This window comes from Mercenaria mercenaria, unplaced genomic scaffold (genome assembly GCF_021730395.1).
Source record: "Mercenaria mercenaria strain notata unplaced genomic scaffold, MADL_Memer_1 contig_1935, whole genome shotgun sequence".
Taxonomy (NCBI): Eukaryota; Metazoa; Mollusca; class Bivalvia; order Venerida; family Veneridae; genus Mercenaria; species Mercenaria mercenaria.
In genome coordinates, this window is record NW_026459955.1 from 7,960 (window position 1) to 29,242 (window position 21,283).

The 21,283-nt window shown below is 33.8% G+C and overlaps 1 long non-coding RNA gene across 1 annotated transcript in view; it reads right to left on the minus strand.

Annotated features, from left to right (window-relative positions):
- Positions 1-999: 999 nt before the first annotated feature.
- Positions 1,000-21,283, minus strand: part of LOC128552006 (uncharacterized) — a 29,354-nt gene continuing 9,070 nt past the window's right edge. The window contains exons 2-3 of the long non-coding RNA XR_008368945.1: positions 11,998-12,028; positions 1,000-1,584 (exon numbers count right to left, since the gene is read on the minus strand). This is a non-coding gene — a long non-coding RNA (uncharacterized LOC128552006). The remainder of the gene's footprint in view (positions 1,585-11,997; positions 12,029-21,283) is intronic.

Below are 21,283 nucleotides of genomic sequence, written 5' to 3' on the forward strand. Positions count from 1 at the left end.
CTGGTGTAGCCGTACAATTTGGTACTTTAAAAAAGTCTAGGGAGGGGTGCATGTAGATATTATGGGCCCCCATACTTATATGATCTCGTATTTTGTCACTAATGTTGAAGCCTTTCTCTGCGGAGACTGATTTACACTGTCTTGTCTAACATGTTGAAAATAAGGTAAGTGCAAGGTTGACATGCCCTGAACGGGTTTAAATCACCAGTTTCCTTTTTATATGTTACTGGCCGTTCCAAAGCGGTGCCCCTATTTTCAAATGGTTTTCTGTCTATCTCGCACTCTGTGTTGTGTATGTTGTCATGTTTGTTTTAGCGTTTCTTTCTTTTTTCTCTTTACTATTCTTAGTACCCCATTCCATCCCGTTCCCTTGCATTTATGCTTCCTTGCATTTTCTGCCACTCATTTTAACCTGAGTAAGTTATCGTGCCCACCACAATTTTGTCCGCCGGCCGTCCTTAGCTGTTTTTACCTGTTTATGTGTGTGTTTATGTGTATCTGTGCATGTTTGTCACATGGTTGTTTTTTCTAACATGTCTGATTGTTTATAAGTTGTGTGTGCACAATCTAGCCTTACCTTTTATCTTTCATAAACTGTGTTGAAAATGCTTACATTTATAAGTCAGTTGAATTGATAGATATAAAAATATTGGTACTGATATTCAAAAATAACCATGTGCGACGAACTTCGCGGGACGTCAGCAGTTTCTCACGAGTCAGTGCGCAGATGTGGCGGTTCGACCTCGTTAATAAATAAATGTGGTTACTCCATAACGTAATAGACGCGACCATCAAAAAATAAAAATAGCGTCAGTTATGTTATGGTAGCCAGAACTAGTAATACAGTAGTTCGTATTGTACAATTCTAAATAGTCATCAGCAGTAATATTATCGGTATGGTGTATCTATCGATTTGATGAATTAATGAATTAATTTGCTGAAATAACAATGCCTGTTTTCCCATTATTAATTATAATAATTCTAAATATTTTACCTGGTTTTTCAAATCTACAAAGCACTTCTCTGCATAACTGGCCTCTATAGTCTTGTGTCTGTATTTTTCAATCTTTTCTGCAAGACTTTTTAGTACGTCTTCGTTACCAGGATCAATGTGTTGATATATTCTCACCAAAGTGTCTTCTACCTTTTTCCAAAATTTCTCAAATTCAACACTTGATAAACAAGTCTTGTTGCGATGTGCAACAATTTTGTTCCGAATCGATCGAAGACGTAGTAGATCAGCAGATATGGAATTGTCTGTTGCTGCTGGTGTCTTGCCCCATCCATTCACAGGCATTGGAAGAATATGAGAAAACAAGGAGCTCACAAGTGTTATCAAGATACTTAAGTCAAAATTGTCGGCATTTTGAGCAGATTTGACAATATAAAACTGGGATTTTTGTAACACTTTCTGTAATTGTTTGGCAACTGTCTTAGAACAATTAGGAAATATAATGATAAGAGGGTCTTTTCGCTGGCAGTAATTAAACACTTCTAAAACCGTTTCCGTTCCTATGTCAACAAAGAAGGCTACGAATCGAAGAAAATTGTCCTTTTCAGTTATGTTTTCCGCCATTTCAATGCCTGTAAACAAATAAACAAGAGAGACATGATGGCAATTATTCACTCACCTGAGCTGCTTGCTTAACAGTTGAGGTGGAGTGCGACCTTTAAAAAAAATTAATAGATCTATGAAAAATTAAGGAGGAAAATTGAGGATATTTCTTATTTCCGTTTAACGTTTGGCTCTTATTAAAGTCACATTAGTTTGGTGCGCTGTCAAACTTGGCCACTAACGGCACTTTTCTGGCGTCATTTCTTGGCGTCTTTCATTGTTTTTCTAAGGTTTTCAGCATGTCTCTGTTTAAGTTGGAAGCGGGCACGAATGAAATTAATACATTTTTTAAAAATTTCAAATGTCTTTCTTGTGATATAAATTTCGTGAATGACCTATGACGTACGTTAAGATAATGACGCATCAAAATGTAAGACTTGCACAAAGCGTAACGTAGAGTTTAGCTGGAAAATTGTCCGTTTCTCGAGTATAACATTCTTCCGGGTCTAGAAATTTTGTTTAAATTTCAATCATAAATGCTCAAATATATTTCCTTGCGTTTGATTAAAAAAACATTGTATGTCACCTAATTCGTTTTTTCAGTACGACCGATTTTGTTTCCCCATCCACTGAGCTAAAATGCGACGTATTTGGTGGTATTTTTCAAATTACGGTAATGTTTAGGAATATTTCGGAAAACTTCTACCGTAACTATGGAACATATTGTCGACATTCTATCGTAAAAATATACGTTCAATGAAAGCATATATTGAAATATAAGAAATAACACATATATAGTAAATCGAATTATAATAGAAAACTAAGTCCCAGCTAGGTTTGAGCTCCGAACTTTTGATTTTTACTTCAATTATAATAAATTTCATTAGCATTCGATTTTGATACGTGAATTTAATGGAATTACTTCTGTCAAAAAGCAAATCATTAAAATCTTTTATTTTTTTCATTATAAGTATTTGATGTAAATATGATATGTGTTATAATGGACTCATGCATGTTACCGTTTCAAAATTTTCTAAAGCACAACGAGACTGCACATACATGGACGACATCAATGTAAAATATTACCACTGTGCGCTTTTAGATATCGGATTGTTGCTATATGTATGAGGAGTATAGAATATCCAACAAGTTGAATTTTTATTGTTAACGGAATTTGTTCACTTTTTCATTTTTAGTTTAAAGAAATATTCTATATTTTTCATCACTGATATTCTGTTTGTTATTCGAGCTCGATTGCTCATTTAACGTTTCTTTCATTACATATTAGAAAGAAAACTTCAAGATATCAAACAATACCTACTTCGTTGTAATCTGAATTCTTGCAGGAGACATATCATGCCCACTGTGATGTCGAAGATGCATATGAACTCTTTAAAGTGTATCAAGCAGAATGGTTTGATCAAACACTCAAGTGTTCAGTTACTGTAACAGTAGAAGATGCGTTGAAGTTCACAATCACAAATAATGTCGCAGAGATCGCGACTGACACTCAGAAATTTGCAGCTCAGCTGATATGTTATGGAACAAAACGTCGTATTAAACAATCAAACAAACAAAAAGAAATGATGGTGAAGCATGAGAATGCGATGGCGAAGTGCTACAGTACTGTTTCGCAATCGTATTGTCGTGCTTCACCATCTTACTGTCACGCTTCGCCATCAAAGTGTCACATTCGCATTGTCATTCTTAACCATTATAGTGTCACCATCGACATCGCACTGTCGCGCGTCACTATCGTACTGTCATTCTTCGCCATCCCAGTGTTACCATCGCTATAGCTCTGTCACGCTTCTCCATTGAAATGTCCTCATCGTACTGTCACGCGTCGCCATCGCTCTGTCTCGCTTCTCAATCGCAGTGTCACCATCGAACTGTCGAGCTTTGCCATCGCACTGTCGTGTTTCGCCCTTATTTTTCTGTTTATATACCTTATTTGCAATGTACTGTTCAATTTTATCAGTTGGTCTATTGTTTTCATGAGGTTTATAAAATAAATATCAACCGGTAGACTGTTGTTCAAACGAATACCACCCGACCGAATGTTATTTGTAAACAAAATATTGTATTCAAAATTAACCTCTCTGCTGGAAAATAAATAATGATACATGTAATTGTAATAACTTGTTTTGTAACAAGATGTTTTTAATCAGCTCTTATATTGCAAGCCATGGAACGTTAAAAATATTTGTTGTCAGGTTAACATCATGAAAACTACACTTGCGACAGTGCGTTAGCGAAACGCGACTGTTCGTTGGTAAACCGCAACACTAGGATGTTGATACTATGATAGTGAATGGTGAATTGCAGATCGCTACACTACGATGAAGCGCGACTGTTGATTCCGAAGAGACTGTCGCCATCGTACTGTCGTGTTATCGCCATTATACTGTCGCGCTTCGCCATCGAACTGTCGTACCTTCGCCCTTCCCATTTACAGGGAGTAGGCGCTGGCCCTAACGGAACACCATAAATCCCACATTTAAATCGAATACTAATAAAGTTGAAAAACATTATTTTTCTTCATATGATGCGCTTTCTGACAGGAGTAATTCAATCATAATCACACATTAAACTCAAATGCTAATTAAGTTAATTAAGTTAAACAAAACGAAAGTTCACAGCTCAAAACTAGCCGGGACTTCTTTTCTGTTATAACTCGAATTATAGTCCTATGTGTTATTTTCTTATATTCCAGTACATGCCATCAGTAAACGTATAAATTAACGAAATCATGTCAACAATAAGCTCCATAGCACAAATTTTCCGAAATCGTCCGAAACTATCAGCGTCACTTTAAAAATACAACCAAATAACATCGCGTTTACTTCATTTTTCTATTATATTTCGATTTACTGTATAGACCTTTTTCAGACAACTACTTCCTTGGCAGCGGGAAACAATTTTCGCGCATGCGCACTCTACGTAGGGCAAAAAGACATGACTGCGCAATATAAATTACATTAGAGTTATATTGTATTTTCATCTATTCGAGCAATAATGAGTTTGTTTTATAGTAAATACCCACCGAAAGACAAAGGAAAATGTATGTAGATCTTTGTAAACCAAAGCTTTAACTTATGCGCATTATCATTGATGATTTTGGATTAATGGACTATTTCTTCGGCATTTTTGATCTCGACAAATTTAGATTAACAAAACTGAAATAGAAATATTTTCCATGAATTATTAAAGTAATAACAAAGATTTTGTTTACTTTCCTAACGTGATCTCACATAACTTAACACGTGTTGCAATTAGCTTACATGATACTTGAAATATATATAAAAGTCGAAGTTGAAAATAAAATGTTCAATTAAGGGGACGCATTCTTTGAAATTAGAAAAAAGTGGGTGGGGTATGATAAAATTTACCTGCAAAAAAGTACAAGATTTTGGTACATGAAATGGATACTGTTTCAACTGTTATAAGTACATAAAGGATTGCTCACTAAAATAAAAATGAGAAAAACTGAAACAAGAAAGTTATTGTTGAATTACATAAGACTTATTGTGTACATTCAAAGTCAACAATTAATACTTTTTTGTGCGAAAATAATAGTGCTTCACCTTGTCCAAACATTTATCAATCTCCTACAGATTCTAATTTAAAGAAAGAATGTGAAATAAATTCACTGTCTTGCTTTTCATTTCGTATATGTAAGCTAAAACACATTATTTAGTTTGTTTACAAAGTAGTGCATAAGAAAAGATACGGTGGTCAAGGAATGCCACATTCCAAAACTTAAAGAGTATATTCCCCTTAATACATTAAACATTTATCGTTACAGAAATCTAGTGGCTTACAATAAGGGCCTAGAAATGTTGCCATTATTAATTTTTAACATGGTATTCATGAACTACAATGCACTTAAATATCAAAACACATTCAACAAACTTTTGAAAATGTATTGTCTTAAAAATCCCTAAAATAAGGTATGGAATTTGGTTGAGAGATCCAATCAATGTGTATATGTGCAAAAGTAACATTCTAATATTGTTCACAAAACTTACTAATACACAGCAGGAATGTCAATGATCAAAACTGGACGAATATACAGTTATCCTCACTTTAATGTCATTTATAATTTGTCCTTGAATTCTCCACCATACTTTTCATAACTGTGTTTGCACGAGTTGCACGAGAATGCTGTCATTCACGTAAATAAACGGGGTCAAATAAGTTGTAAACGCAATATCATCTAAACGTAATTAATGGATTATGCAGTTCAAGATAAACTTTATCTCATAACGTAACGAACATGTATAATGTTGTAACAACAACTATACTTACACTGATTTAAGTAGCAATCGGTTTATAAGTGACTTTATTGATTCATTTTGTGTTTTGTTATTGTTGTCAAAAAGTATAACGGAAGTGCCTCACAACTGAAGCGGAAACCAGTTTGATGCGCAAAGTAGTCCACTGTAAGTAATATTTTTTGATAAATGTCCACAGAAATTAATAATTTTCTAATATTAAAAACGAATATCTGAATAGGATTCATTATTTGATAAGAAATTATAATCATCGACATGTTTTTTTTAAAAATCGTACACATGCTGACACCTAAGTTGTCTCCCGTTGTTTATTAGAGTTACCTTTCGTCCGGCGCAGTAATACATCTGCAGTGAATCGCCGAGAAGTCGTGGGAAAATTAAAAACCATGTAAATAAACTAAAATTAACCACATTTTCAAGATGAATTTCAAGTGATCGGCATTATGCATTTAACCCGCCTGACCTGTGTAGCATCTTAGATATCTGTTCTAAGGTATTCATTGTGTAGAATGTCATGTTATGCCCTTGCAATGCTAATCCCACTCTGATTTTTTTGTTTACATTTTTTATCAATGAGAAATATGGCGTCCATCCCGAGCTGAAATGGCGTGGCGTTAAATTTTTACATGTTTAGGCAAACCTGGTGTGTTAGAAAGAAAATTTCATCCCTTCAACATTATTTGGAACACTGTTATTGTAAAAAAACCTGTTTTTTCCTTATACAAAAGCTTAATATTTTGTGTTGAATGTACTTTCACAAAGACCTCTGTTTTCCTATTACATTCATAGTACCTCATCCTTATCCACAAAGTACTGAATATTACAGGTGTCCATCAGTATTATATCAGTATAGGAATATGTTTTTAATTTTCCCACCATCGATTTCTTGAATAGGCACCCCTTCCGCATTTCTGTATGAACTGTGAATGTAGCAATATGCGTCCCCTTAATAAAGTTCAGCCTTTGGTTTTGTATCCAATTATACTCAAATGGGGATCAATTCATTCAGTATTCAAAAATATTAATAATCATCTTAAAATTGTTATTTTTATTTCTATAGTGTCTTCGAATTTGAAAGTTTTTTATTTGACATTACCAAAGTAGTTCGAACGGTGAATGCAGCGGTCGGATTTAATAGAGGAGGCGGGTAGTGGGGAGGGGTGTTCAACACTAGTCTTACACTCTTTAACTGTTATATTCTTTGCGGAATTCAAGGTTATCCTAATTTTCTATTAAATCACGGATAATGACTTCTGTGCACGATGCATTTTCGATATGAAAATGATCCAGCATGTAAACATAAGAAATAAAAATATAGAGATTTATATCAGGTATTTTCCTTCAGTGTGTGGTTATAGTCCTTGATTCGATTCATATCTTATAATAAGTATTAATATCTTTGTAACTACAGTTTCATCGTTTTAAAAGAAAACGTATATTAAAGTTCCAAAGTATATTCTTATAGATTTTAAAACTACGTCAAATGTTTATTTTTTGATTCACAAAACAGCTCCGTCACGTGCAATAATAATCCGGCATTGATGACCGAAGGCATTAATGTATATCACATCAAAGCCATCTTATTTGCTTCAATAACTTTTATGATCCGCTCTATTAGGGGACACTATCGACATTAAGTTACGGTCTTGATTACTCAGGTGTCCTATGTTTTATCATGCCATTTGTATAATAGTTACGCAATGATTTCCGGTATATCACTTAAAACAGCAACTCCAGTGACAGGGAACCGCGACCCCAAAGTATGTAGATGTCATTCAAGGCGCAGAAAATATAACAACTATTTGAAGTTGTGGGAAAAATAGATATAATGAAACGATATGAAATTTTTAAAGGTAGGGAACAAGTTTTATATTTGTATGATGTGTGGAAAAGACTAGAAATGCTTGTTCTTTTCTGACGAAAATAAGAATGAAGCAAGCGTTTCAGGTAAGATATGTTTAATTAACATGCATGTCTTTAATCAAAATATAATGCATGATAAATTACTTGACTGAAATTATCTTTATAATGACAAAATAATTCGTAATATACTGCTGTTTGCAGATCAACTTGCCCCTTCAACTTTTTTTCAAATCGATAGAGTTGCACGTTTACATCACAAAAACGGTGAAGCTGAAGCTATTTTCGGAGTAACCCTGACAGGTTAACCCCGCCTCATCCACAGTACATTATTCATTTACATTGTGAAACTTTTTTTTCTAAAATATCTTGACGTCACACAAAGCGCGCGCTCTGACTCTATCTTTGAAGTATCGCCGTACTTGCATACATTGTAAAGTGCAATAAGGTGATAATGAATTTGTTTTTAGAATATAGAATATTTCAACTACGTTCAAATGAAAACAGCGTTTTTTTGTTTGTTATGACAATTATTATCGACGTAATTTCCAACCACGCAAGGTATACAAGGTTTTATAGAAAGGTATCAGTGAACCTTCAAGCTACGTAACACTTGTAGATCTAATTGTCATATCCACAAAAACTAAATTTATTTGATATTCAAACTTTTGCAGAGTCTTCCGTAGCTTAACTATCGCAAATCTATCTCCATTATAGATCTAGTTTTTTGGGGTTTTTTTTGTTGGTGGGGTTTACGTGTATGTGAATTTATCTACTATTTATTTGAAGTCGTTTAAACCCTCTTTCAGTTATTTACATACAAGCAGTTGATAAGCCCTGCCTTCGTTCATTGGAAAGAACCAGTTATAGACTCACATAAATCAAAAAAATTCGATATTTAGTTTGCTTTATATTTGTGACAGTCACTCTAAAATGACCAAAATAATTAAGGATAAATAACAGCACACCGTCATGTAAAGTTATTGGTTGTATCACTTGCACTTTATGCGTAACGTTACTCGTGTTAAGGGGAATTATGATAACTTTTACATAAATTAATGAGGACTTCTAACACGATCCTATTCATTTTCCTATTAAACAAAGAAGGCAGAAAGCAGTCAATTATTTTACAACAAATCACTGTTCTGACGTCACAATTATTACGTCATGACGTCAAATGGCATAGCGGCGCGCTGGAAAAGAAACCGATTGAAAACGGGCAAATATTTAATGAATGTCGTCAAGGATGTATTTAAAAAATCCTTTGTAACGTGTTAGAATCGAAATAATATATCGCAATTAGTGATTTGCTATTGAATAAATCATTGTTTGTCGTTCATTATTATATCACTCGGGCTGCGCACTCGTGATAATTCCTTCGCATCTGAACTCCAAACAATGATTTATTCAATAACAAATCACTGGATGAGATATATTATTTCTTATTTCAATCCCCCTTTTGATTAGTCTAAATAATGAGACCTTGGGAAGACCGATTTTACATTTTGATATTTTACGTTGTCTACCTAAAGGGGATATCGACCAGTAGAAAAATAAACGATATTCAACTATTGAGTACAATTATTTGGACTACCTTTTGAAACATGTAAGTTTTATTTGAATTTATCTCAAATTCGCAACAAATTCAGCATTTAAACCCATATCTAGCGATGACAATTTTTTTCGAGTGGAGAAAATAACTCGTAACTGTTTCCTAGAATCGCGTCAAATTAGTTAGACTAAGACTGACATATTCCATAAGAAATTGCCGACGTTTTTTTCAACTAAAGAGTCATGGTCGGTTCCGGGATTCGAACTTATGCCCTTCAATCAATGATGAGCGAATCCAATAACTCGAGTCAGGTACGTTTTATAATTATAGTGAAAACTAAACACGAGATACGTTATTTAAAAGAAAATTCTGCAGCAAAAGATACTGAAATTCAGGCAGAAAAAGGCCTGTAATGTGTAAGAGTGTGTCTTTTTTTTTCACATCCACGCTACCTAAATGTAGTGTGCATTGTGGCAAGATTCAATGAAGATTAGATTTGGTACATCTGTTACAATCCGGTTAAACACCCGTTCCAACAGTATTTAAATCATCATTTCTCGGTGATGCAGTCAATTCAGTACTTTTTACTCGTATCGGAAAGGCGGAGTTACCCGTTTAGACGAGATCCAAAAATAGCTTCAGCATCGCTTCTTTTGTGACGTAAAGGTACAAGTCTATCGATTTAAGAAAAGGCGAAAGGGCAATTTGATCTGCAAACAGTAGTAATGATAATTTTATGTAGGTTTTCTTATTGTTGAGAGTTCTTTTCCACACGTAAACAGCGCATGCGCGTTTAAATAAAAAAAAAATCCGCTGATTAGCATAGCAAACAATAACTTGTGTAAAAACATCTATATGTGCTATTTCTTATATTTCAGTATATGCTTTCATTGAACGTATATTTTTACGATAGACTGTCGACAATTTGTTCAATAGTAAAAGTTTTCCGAAATCGTCCGAAACCGTAGCGCAATTTGAAAAACACCACCAAATAACGTCGCATTTTAGCTCCGAGGGTGGGGAAACAAAATCGGTCGTACTGAAAAAAAAAAACAAATTCGGTAACATGCAAGTTTTTGTTAATCAAACGCAAGTTAATATATTTGCGCATTTATGATTGAAATTTAGACAAAATTTCTCGACCCGAAAAAAATGTTATACTCGAAAAACGGACAATATTCCAGCTACACTCTTCGTTACGCTTTGTGCAAGTCTTATATTTTGATGTGTCATAATCTTAACGTACGTCATAGGTCATTCACGAAATTTATATCACAGGAAAGGAAATTTGATTTTTTTTAAGAATATATTAATTTCATTCGTGCCCGCTTCCAACTAAAACAGGTAAATGTTTTGCCACTGTAAAGATGATTTCAGTCAAGTAATTTGTTCTATTATAGTATGCTTTGATTTAAGACATGTATGATTTTTATCATATCTTACCTGAAAAAGCCTGCTTTATTCTTATTTTCGTCAGAAAAGAATAAGCATTTCCAGTCTAATTCTACACATTATACATATATAAAACTTGTTCCTTGCACTCAAAAATGTCATTTTTCATTACATCTATTTTTTCTACAACTTCAAATAGTTGTATATATTTTTTTCTGACTTGAATGACATGTACAAACTTGAGGATCGCGGCTCCATGTTACTGAAGTTGCTGTTTTAATGATCTACCGGAAATCAATACGTAACTATTATGAAATAATACATGATCAAACATAGCTCACCTACGTTATCAAGATCCTTTCGAGGTCCCCAAAATAGAGCGGATCATAAAATTTACTGAAACCATAAGATGTCTTTGATATGATACAATCTACTGTCTTCGGTCTTCAATGCCACAACGTAAGAACGCACACGGATTAATATATCATGTGGCGGAGCTGTTTTGTGAAACAAAATTAAGATGTCACGAGATACCTAGTATTTTAAAATCTATAAGAATATACTTTGGAACTTTAATGGACATTTTCATTTAAAACGATGAAGTGTAGTTACAAAAATATCTAAATTCATTAGATATGAATCAGAACTTAAACTACATACTGAAGAAAAACACCTAATATGAATTTCTATTTATTTTATTTCTTATATCTCCATGCTGGATCATTTACATATCGAAAATGTATCGTGTGCAGAAGTTATTATTCGTAATTTAATAGAATAATTATGATAAACCTGAATTCTGAAAAAAAAAGAACAAGAATGTAAGTCTAGAACACCATTCCCTGCTACACGCCATCACCCCACCACCTCTTTTAAATCTAACCGCTGCCACTTTCAAATTTTCAAATAAAAAATTTCAAATTCGAAGAATCAAGAGAAATGAAAAATAATACTTTAAATTTAAGATGATTATTATTTTCAATACGGAAGGAACTGATTCCCATTTGAGTATAAGTGGATACAAAATGTAAGGCTGGACTTAATTGAACATTTCATTTTCAACTTCCAATTTTAGTTATATTACAAGTATCGTGCAACCTAATTGCGGCAGGTGGTAAATTCTGCGAGATCACGTTAGGAAATAAGACAAAAAAACATTTGTTTAAATAATTGATCTATAAATGTTCTCCATATATATCTCATGATTATTATCCATTTAGGTAATACAAATCTTAGCCATTTCGGCTATTAAATAATATTCTCCATTTCGTTGTAGTTAATAATTATTATCAATTTTAGTAATAAGTTTTTTAGTTACAGGTACGCATAATATACATTACCTAAGCTTCGCCTGGCCGGTCGTCGACTACCCTGAAATAAATATTTATTTATTTTGTTGGGTTTAACGTCGCACCGACACAATTATAGGTCATATGGCGACTTTCCAGCTTTGATGGTGGAGGAAGACCCCAGGTGCCCCTCCGTGCATTATTTCATCAGGAGCGGGCACCTGGGTAGAACCACCGACCTTCCGTAAGCCAGCTGGATGGCCTCCTCACATGAAGAATTCAACGCCCCGAGTGAGGCTCGAACCCACATCGATGAGGGGCAAGTGATTTGAAGCCAGCGACCTTAACCACTCGGCCACGGAGGCCCCAAAAATAAATGTTATACAATATCTCCATTTCGTTGTAGTTATAAATTATTATCCATTCCAGTAATAAGTTTGTTAGTAACAGGTACACATCATATACATTACCCTGACTTCGCGCAGCCGGTCGTTATTGTTCATTTTAGTAAAAACGTTGTTAGTTACAGGTATGCATGATACATTGTGTATATATTACTGGGGTTTCGCGCGGCCGGTCGTCGGCTTCACAGAAATAAATATTATCCATTTCGTTATAGAAATCATTCTCAAGTTTGTTGTAGTTATAAATTATTATCCATTTCGGTAATAAGTTTATTAGTAACAGGTACGCGTCATATACATTACCCTGACTTCGCGCAGCCTGTCGTTATCTACCCAGAAATAAATATTATCCATTTCGCCAATGAAATGATTCTCCTTTTCGTTGTAGTTATAAATTATTATCCATTTCAGTATAAGTTTGTTACTTAGTAACAGGTATGCATCATATACATTACCGGGACTTCGCGCAACCGGTAGTTGGTTACCCGTAAATAAATATTATTCATTTCGTCAATGAAATAATCTCCATTTTGTTATAGTTATGAATTATTATCCATTTAGTAATATACACTCGTTTAAGAACCCACTGCTGTCTGCAGTAATAAATATTTTATGATCATGCGATGTCATTTCCAATTACACGTAGGTTACTCTGAAAATGTTGTTTATATCGAGGGTTGATCGTGAAACTATTGTATCTGCATTTTGTAAAATTTTCAGGAGGAAGGAAAAACCATTTAATTTGAAGACGTAAATGTTGTATGGAATAAAAGTCATCAACATAATACGAAATACTTCTATAAATATATCCTTTTTGACAAAATGTTAATCTTGAAAGTATTTTTCAAGAAAATTGGAAAAATATCAGATACAATAGTTTCACGTTGAAAATGTTCAAAAATCACCCTTGAAGTTCAGAATGAAACTATTGTATCTGCAGTTTAGTTGATGTTTTCTCTGTAAAATGACTCTAATTTCAGTAGAATCATTAATTTATAAGTCATTATCATAGTTTTTTTTTGTATTTTGTTGCATTTTATACAACTGTTTTTGTTCATTGCGAAACTATTGTATCTGCATGTTATTGTAAAACAGATCAATTTAGTTATGTCTTAGGTCAGAGATGGAATTATTTTCAATTAGTCTAGTTATTGGAATATAATTGGAAGAGAAACTATTTCAAATAGAAACTGCTGCCAAACTTGGTCCTATGGATGGATGGGGGACCCTTAGCATAATTATATTTATAGTAGTCTCTGATTTGTTCTGGTTTTCGCTATAGTAACTTACTAGAGATACAAGTTCTTAAATCATGTCAGTTAGCTTGACTGTTTTAGTAAGTTTAAATGTTAATTATTTCTTTGATTAAGGTATTAGGCATGTAATAGAGTACGTCCTTTTTGAAGAGTATTCAATTCCTACCATAAACCTACTTTGACTGCAATTTTCAGAGGTGCGTAGGTTCAAGTCCCACTAGGACCAACTTTTTTTCCTTATTTTCATTTTTTCTAGTAAGTGTTTACTTCTTTCAAAACTTATTATTGATTTAATATAATTGTACAAGAGTGGAACAAAATCATTTTATAAGCAATATTTTGCTGTATAGAGTGAATTTATCTCTGAAACTGAAACAGAAGGGGTAGAGTTAGACATCTTCAAAAATACTGAGTTACATGCGGTAAAAGTTCTCTATTTTGCATAAACTCTTTGAATTACATATTGTGGAAGAAATGCAGGTAGGTTTTACTTCTGCCCCAAGGTTATTTTGGAATGAAGTTTGCAAAAGTCAAAACAGACCTACAGGATTCGACCCTTATTTTTCAATGATGGAGTTAGAATTTTGTCTCATTAAATCCGTTTACTTAAGTCAACCTAGAAAAAAGTATATTGACAGTTTTATTTTCTGTTTTATAATTGCTTACCAATAGTTTGATGTTTTATTTTATCAAAGCTAATGCCAAAATGAATTCTCTGCGAACGTTTTGGATAGTGGCCATCACTTTGAAATTTGTCTCTACTTGAGCTTGAGGAAATATCCTGAACTATACAAAACTTACAAAAAAAGTTGTATAAAAATTGCAACAAAGTGAGAAACATGGTCAGCTTTAAGAATATACCAAGCAAATGCCATTCTTTAAACATTACTATGAGTGGCCCAATACCTTAACTTAGGTTACATAAACTAAATTCAACTTGTATTTAAGAAATAATAAAATTAATGTTTTCCTGTATTTTCTCATTGAATAAAATATAGTGATGGACTATATTTCATTCAAATATCAGAAATGGAAATATCAATTATTTTGATTCTAATATTTTCTTTAAAAATACCCTGAGCTATGCTGCATGCATAGCATCATTTAATTGTAACTTAAATGAATCGAATGCGATTGGACGCACTTGTTTACATACATCACATTGTTACATCATTTACTACAAGTTAGCCATGCAGACTGAAATGTACTGTACTTTCGTAAAATAATATTAAGGTTGTTTGTATGAGAGGCTGAGTAATGAGCCTTAGTATCCTTCATGGCAAATAGAGTTTTTACAGGAACTCTACTCTTTTCCGGCCTAGCATTTGACAGGACTGATATAAGTACACAGTAAAGGCTTTGTATGACAGAAAATCCTGAAATCGCTTACAATTTATTCTGAACTGCTAATGAGTGGTAACACTTGAGCCACGTCATGCAAAACCCAGTATAGAGCTAGACTTGTGAAGTTTGATCAGAATCCATACTGTTTGCTGGCCATAAAATGATACCTATACTGACTGAAGAGCAGACATTATGGATCCGGATCAGACTACACAGAATGTTTCGGCATGACGCAGCTCACATGGTGCCATTCAACATTGTGTGCAACAGCAATATTGAGAACAATGTGATGTATGTAAACAAGTGCGTCCAATCACATTCCATGCTTTTAAGTTGCAATTAAATGCTTCTATCCATGCAGCATAACTCAGGGATTTTGTAAAGAAAATGTTAGTATCAAAATAACGAATATTTCCATTTCTTATTTTGAATAAAATACAGTCCATCATTTGAATTTTAATAATTCAATGCAATTTTGATTCATTTAGTAACTATGCATCAGAACTCCTCACTATATTTCATTCAATAACAAACAAATACAGGAAAACATTAATTTAATCATTTCTTAAATACAAGTTGAATTTAGTTTATATTACCTAAGTTAATCAGAGAAATAATTAACATTTAAACTTACTAAAACAGTCACGCTAATTGACATGATATAAGAACTTGTATCTCCAATTATATTCCAATAACTAGAGTCTAAAAGTGGAAATAAATCCATCTCGGACTTAAGACATAACTAAATTGATCTGTTTTACAATAACATGCAAATACATTAGTAATGCAATGAAAAAAAATGTTGTATGAAATGAAACAAAATACAAACAAGAGCTCGTCTAACAGGAAATGCCCCCTTGATGCATTCAGTAATTGCACAAGGAACAGAAATTATAAGCTCACTGTAAACAAAAGTTCTACTGTTCTGGTCCAATCTGACCTTGACCTTTAACCTGTTAACCTAACAAGAGTAATCTTGATTTCTGACAACTGAGCCATTTTTTAATGTTCCAAATTTTAAGACTAGCTCAATATCAAAATCAAGGTTAAATTTCATTTCGGTACGAAACACTGTGCATGTGGTCCAAATTTGAAAACTGTGGCTTGAGAAATGTGAAAGTAGGTCACTAGATCATTTTTAAGGTCAAAGTTCATTTCGGTAATCAGAACTATGCATGTGCTTCAAATTTGGAGGCTGTAGCTTGAGAAATGTGAAAGTAGATACTAGGTAAACATCAATGTTAAATTTCAGTTCAGAACACAAAAATATGCATGCATTCCAAATTTCAAGCCTGTAGCTAGGCATTGTAACTGAAAATACAAATTTCAAGTAGGATCTATCTATATTATATATATGTGAAGTTAACTGCATTAGAATACAAGGACTGAAAAAAAATATTGAAATATCATTTCCTGAAAAAGAGTTATTTGAGCTGAAAAAAATGGTCCCGGATGAAATATTTGGAAAAAATGGAGACAACTCCGCAAAGACTTTATGATAGGCTTAGGTGACAATTGACCTAGTACCTCATCCAAACTACCCACTTTTTAACTCTTACCATGAAAAAAGCATGCATATTTGCCATATGGATTAGCAACCTTAATACAAAGCTATGTAAAGATCAAATAATTGATTGCCTTGGGGAAAGTAGGACATTTTTTGTGGTGAAATTTGTCAACAAACAGACGATTTTTTTTTAAAAAGTCAAAACCCACAGAATTTCACAAGGTGAAATATGTTGAAAAGGCTACTGCTGGAAAGAGAACAATCTCAACTACCCATACATATGCGTCAAAGTATGGGAAAAATATCTAGAAATATGAGAAAATCGAAGAAATCAATTTCAAGACTGTTAGATGCATAACTGTGTAATTATACATGGCATTTATCATAGATAGGTTACTTTTCCTTTGCACTGATATAACATGGGCAGGATTAGGATTAAGAAACGGGGTTCACTCAACAATTTCACTATATAATTAGATTGTTTTCCTTGCGTAAAGAAGGCTTAGGGTAAATCTCTACTGTAGCTTCAGAAATACCAAAATAGGTCAATAGGTCAATCTCAAGATCAAAGTTCATTTCGGTACACAAAGCTATGCATGTGGTCCAAATTTAAAAGCTGTGTGTGTGTGGTGTGTGTGCGTGTGCGTTTGCGTGTCTGTGTCTGTGTGCGTGCGTGTGTGCGTGCGTGCGTGCGTGTGTGTGTGTTCGGGTTTAACGTCTTTTTCAACAATTTTTCAGTCATATAAACGACGGTGTCTACTTGTAGCAGAGAGCACAATGCCCAGCTTTATAGTGCTGTCTCACTGGAATAGCACGCCGTAGACACGTGGCATGATATTCCACCCAGTCACATTATACTAACACCGGACTGACCAGTCCTAGCACTATCCTCTTAATGCTTAGCGCCAAGCGAGGAAGCTGCCAGTTTAAACGTCTTTGGTATGACGCGGCCGGGGATCGAACCCACGACCTCCCGCACTCGAAGCGACGCTCTACCTTGAAGGCTGTAGCTTGAAAAATGTGAAAGTAGGTCACTAGGTCAAAATCAAGGTCAAATTTTATTTCGAAACATAAAACTATGCATGTGGTAAAAATTTGAAGCCTGTACCCTCAAAAATGTGAAAGTAGGTCACTAGATCAATAACAAGGTCAAAGTTTGTTTTGCTACACAAGTCTATGCATGTGATCCAAATTTGAAGGCTGTAGCTTGAGAAATGTGAAGGTAGGTCACTAGGTCAAAATCAAGGTCACATTTTATTTCAGAACACAAAACTATGCGTGTGGTCCAAATCTGAAGGTTGTATTGTGCTATTTAATTGACCTGTCAAAACATGTTCCCGGCTTTCATGTTAATCTTACATAGGCTCGAACAGAATATAATGAAAGCCGGGTCCATTTTTTGACAGGTCAAATAAATTGGACAATAGCTACAGAAATGTGTAAGTAGGTCACTAGGTCAAGATCTAGGACAACTCACATCAAGGTTCATCTTGTGATCCAAATTTGAATGATGTAAGTTGTAGACATGAAGATTCTAAGGTTTTTTCCTATATATGTCTATATAAACCATGTGACCCTCCAGTTGGGGCCATATTTGACCCTAGAGGGACAATTTGAACAAACTTGGTAGATAACCACTAGATGATGCTACATTACAAATATCAAGTCCCTAGTCTTTGTGGTTTGAACAAGAAGATTTTCAAAGTGTTTCCCTATATAAGACTATGTAAACCATGTGACCCCCAGGGCGTGGCCATATTTAACCCTAGGGGAATAATAAACTTAAAAGAGGACCATTAGATGATGTCATATACAAAATATCTAAGCCCTAGGACCTGCAGTTTTGTACAAGAGGTTTTTCAAAGTTTTTCCCAATATAAGTCCATATACACAATGTGACTCCTGGGGTGGGGCCACATTGGACCCTGGGAAAATAATCTGAACAATCTTGGTAGAGGACTACTAGATTTTGCTACATACCAAATATCAAAGCCCTAGGCCCGGTTGTTTTGCATAAGAAGATCAGAAACCTTTTAACTGTTCATGGCAAATGTGGCATTGACCTTTGACCTAATGACCTCAAAATCAATAGAGGTCATCTACTGGTCATGACTTACCTCACTATCAATTTCTTGACAATAGGCCTAAGCGTTCTTGAGTTATTGCTTGGAAACCATTTTATTGTTCCTGGTCACAGTGACCTTGACCTTTGACACGCTGACCTTAAAATCAATACGGGTCATCTGCTTGTCATGACCAACCTCCCTATCAATATTCATGATCCTAGCCCAAGCGTTCTTGAGTTAACATCCTGAAACAGTTTTACTCTTCAGGGTTACTGTGACCTTGACCTTTAACATGCTGACCTCAAAATCAATAGGGGTAATTTGCTGGTGATGATCAACCTTTCTGTCAACTTTCATGATCCTAAGCCCAAGCATTCTTGAGTTATCATCCGGAAACCGTTTTATTAATCAGGGTCACTGTGACCTTGACCTTTGACATACAGATCTCAAAATCAATAGGGGTCATCTGCTGGTCATGATCAACTTTCCTTTCAACTTTCAAGATTTTAGGGACAAGCGTTCTTGAGTTATCATCAGGAAACGGATTGGTCTACATACAGACCGACCAACCAACATACAGACCGACCGACATCTGCAAAAACAATATACCCCTACTTCTTCGAAGGGGGGCATAAAAACTATGATAATGACTTATAAATTAATAATTCTACTTAAATTAGAGTCATTTTATAGAAAAAAAAACATCAACTAAACTGCAGATACAATAGTTTCATTCTGAACTTCAAGGGTGATTTTTGAACATTTTCAGCGTGAAACTGTTGTATCTCACATTTTTCTAATTTTCTTGAAAAATACTTTCAAGATTAACATTTTGTCAAAAGGGATATATTTGTAAAAGTATTTCATGTTATAATGATGAGTTTTATTCCATACAACATTTACGTCTTCAAATTAAATAGCTTTTCTTTCCTCCTGAAAATTTTACAAATCTGCACAACTATTTCTTATATTGCAGCACCTTTTTTTTAAATTCTGAAGAGAAGGTTTCTATTTCAAACATTTTCAACTAATATAATGTAAATTTAAGTGATTTAAGTGAATGCAGTTACAATATTTTCTTTTTCTACAGAGCAAAAAGACTTTTATTGTGAAACTATTGTATCTGCACTGTGTCAGATACAATAGTTTCACGATAACGAAATATGATGATACAGAAACAATATATTTCACTTTTTCTTGATTTACAATGAAAAGAGAGAAACTGAATTCTAATATTTTGTCACATTGTGGGTATTAATAAGGCAGTTAAGAAAATGACATAAAACCAATTTTGGTCAAAATGTCAGATACAATAGTTTCACGATCAACCCTCGATATGGATACAGAAGACGACCATACTACTGGTCCGCAGTGAATGCAGTCACTTTTGCAGTTCTACATTAAATTGTGATTGGTCTATTCGCTTGAATTCTAAAACGAAAATGCACGTTTAGTTAACCATAATGAAGATTATAATTGTACAATCTTTTATCGATATTCTTAGCGGGTGCTTGCAAAACGCGAGTCACGGACAATACCTCTACCATTAAACGTTTAAATAAGAAACCATGGCTTAATACCGAACGTTACGTAGCCAGGGCTCAATTTGAAAAAAAACAACAACTAGAAATGCCTTTGTTAAAAATAAAAATAGTGACCAGTTACGTACAGAGTATATAAATGCAGAAATAACTATAATAGAAAAAAAACGAATTCAAAAGAAAAAGTATAATTTTCAAGAAAAAAAAGCAACCATAATAAGATGAGTAAAACACATCCTCGTAAATTCTGGAATAAAATCAGACAACAATATGCAAAAAAGGGTAAAAGTGCGGAAACGTTAACAACAAATGACTTATACGAACATTTTTAGAACTTTGTATAGTACAGATACGATAAATGGTAATGCAACGTACGACCAAAATATTATAGATAAAGATCTAGGTAAAGAAATAAGCATGCCAGAAATAGAGAAGGCAGTCTTTTTACAAAATAATGATAAAAAGAGCGGCGAAGATAAATAATTGCAGAAATTTATAAATATTTATTTCATGAGACATCTCAATTTATCCTTACTCTTTTTAACCGAATATTTCTCACAGGCGAATAACCTAAGGCGTGGGGGTCCGGAATGATTGTACCAAATACATAAAGGAGGTGACGTGGAAAATGCTAAAAACTATCGAGGCATAACTTATATATTAAATATAATTGCAAAATTTACTCCCAAGTACAAAATGTACTACTAAATCGTGTATCAACATGGTCAATAAAACATAAAAAATATAGACAACCAATACGGATTAAAAACAGGAAAATCAACTGCATCTTTATATTACACTCTATTATAGCAAAAAAGATTAATCAAATAAGATGAGATTATGAGATTGTACGTAGCCTATGTGGATTTTGAAAAGTGTTTTGATAAATTGGAACGGTCTTTCGTTTTCCATAAACTTATTCAGCAAATTGTTAATTCAAAAGTAAAAAGCAATCCAAGGTATGTATAGCTGTGTAAAAGCAGCTGTAAAATACAATAAACAATTGTCGCCAAGCTTTGAATTTAATATAGGTGACAAACAGGGTGACCCATGTTCAAGTCTTTTGTTTTTATTTTTAGTAAATGACCTAAATAACAGCATTATTAGAAATAATGAAGGATTTTTTAATCTAGATGATTTACTATTGTTCCTGTTATGCTATTTGCAGACGACACTGCCTTATTTGTCCATACTCATGAGGCATTGCAGTCAATGTTAA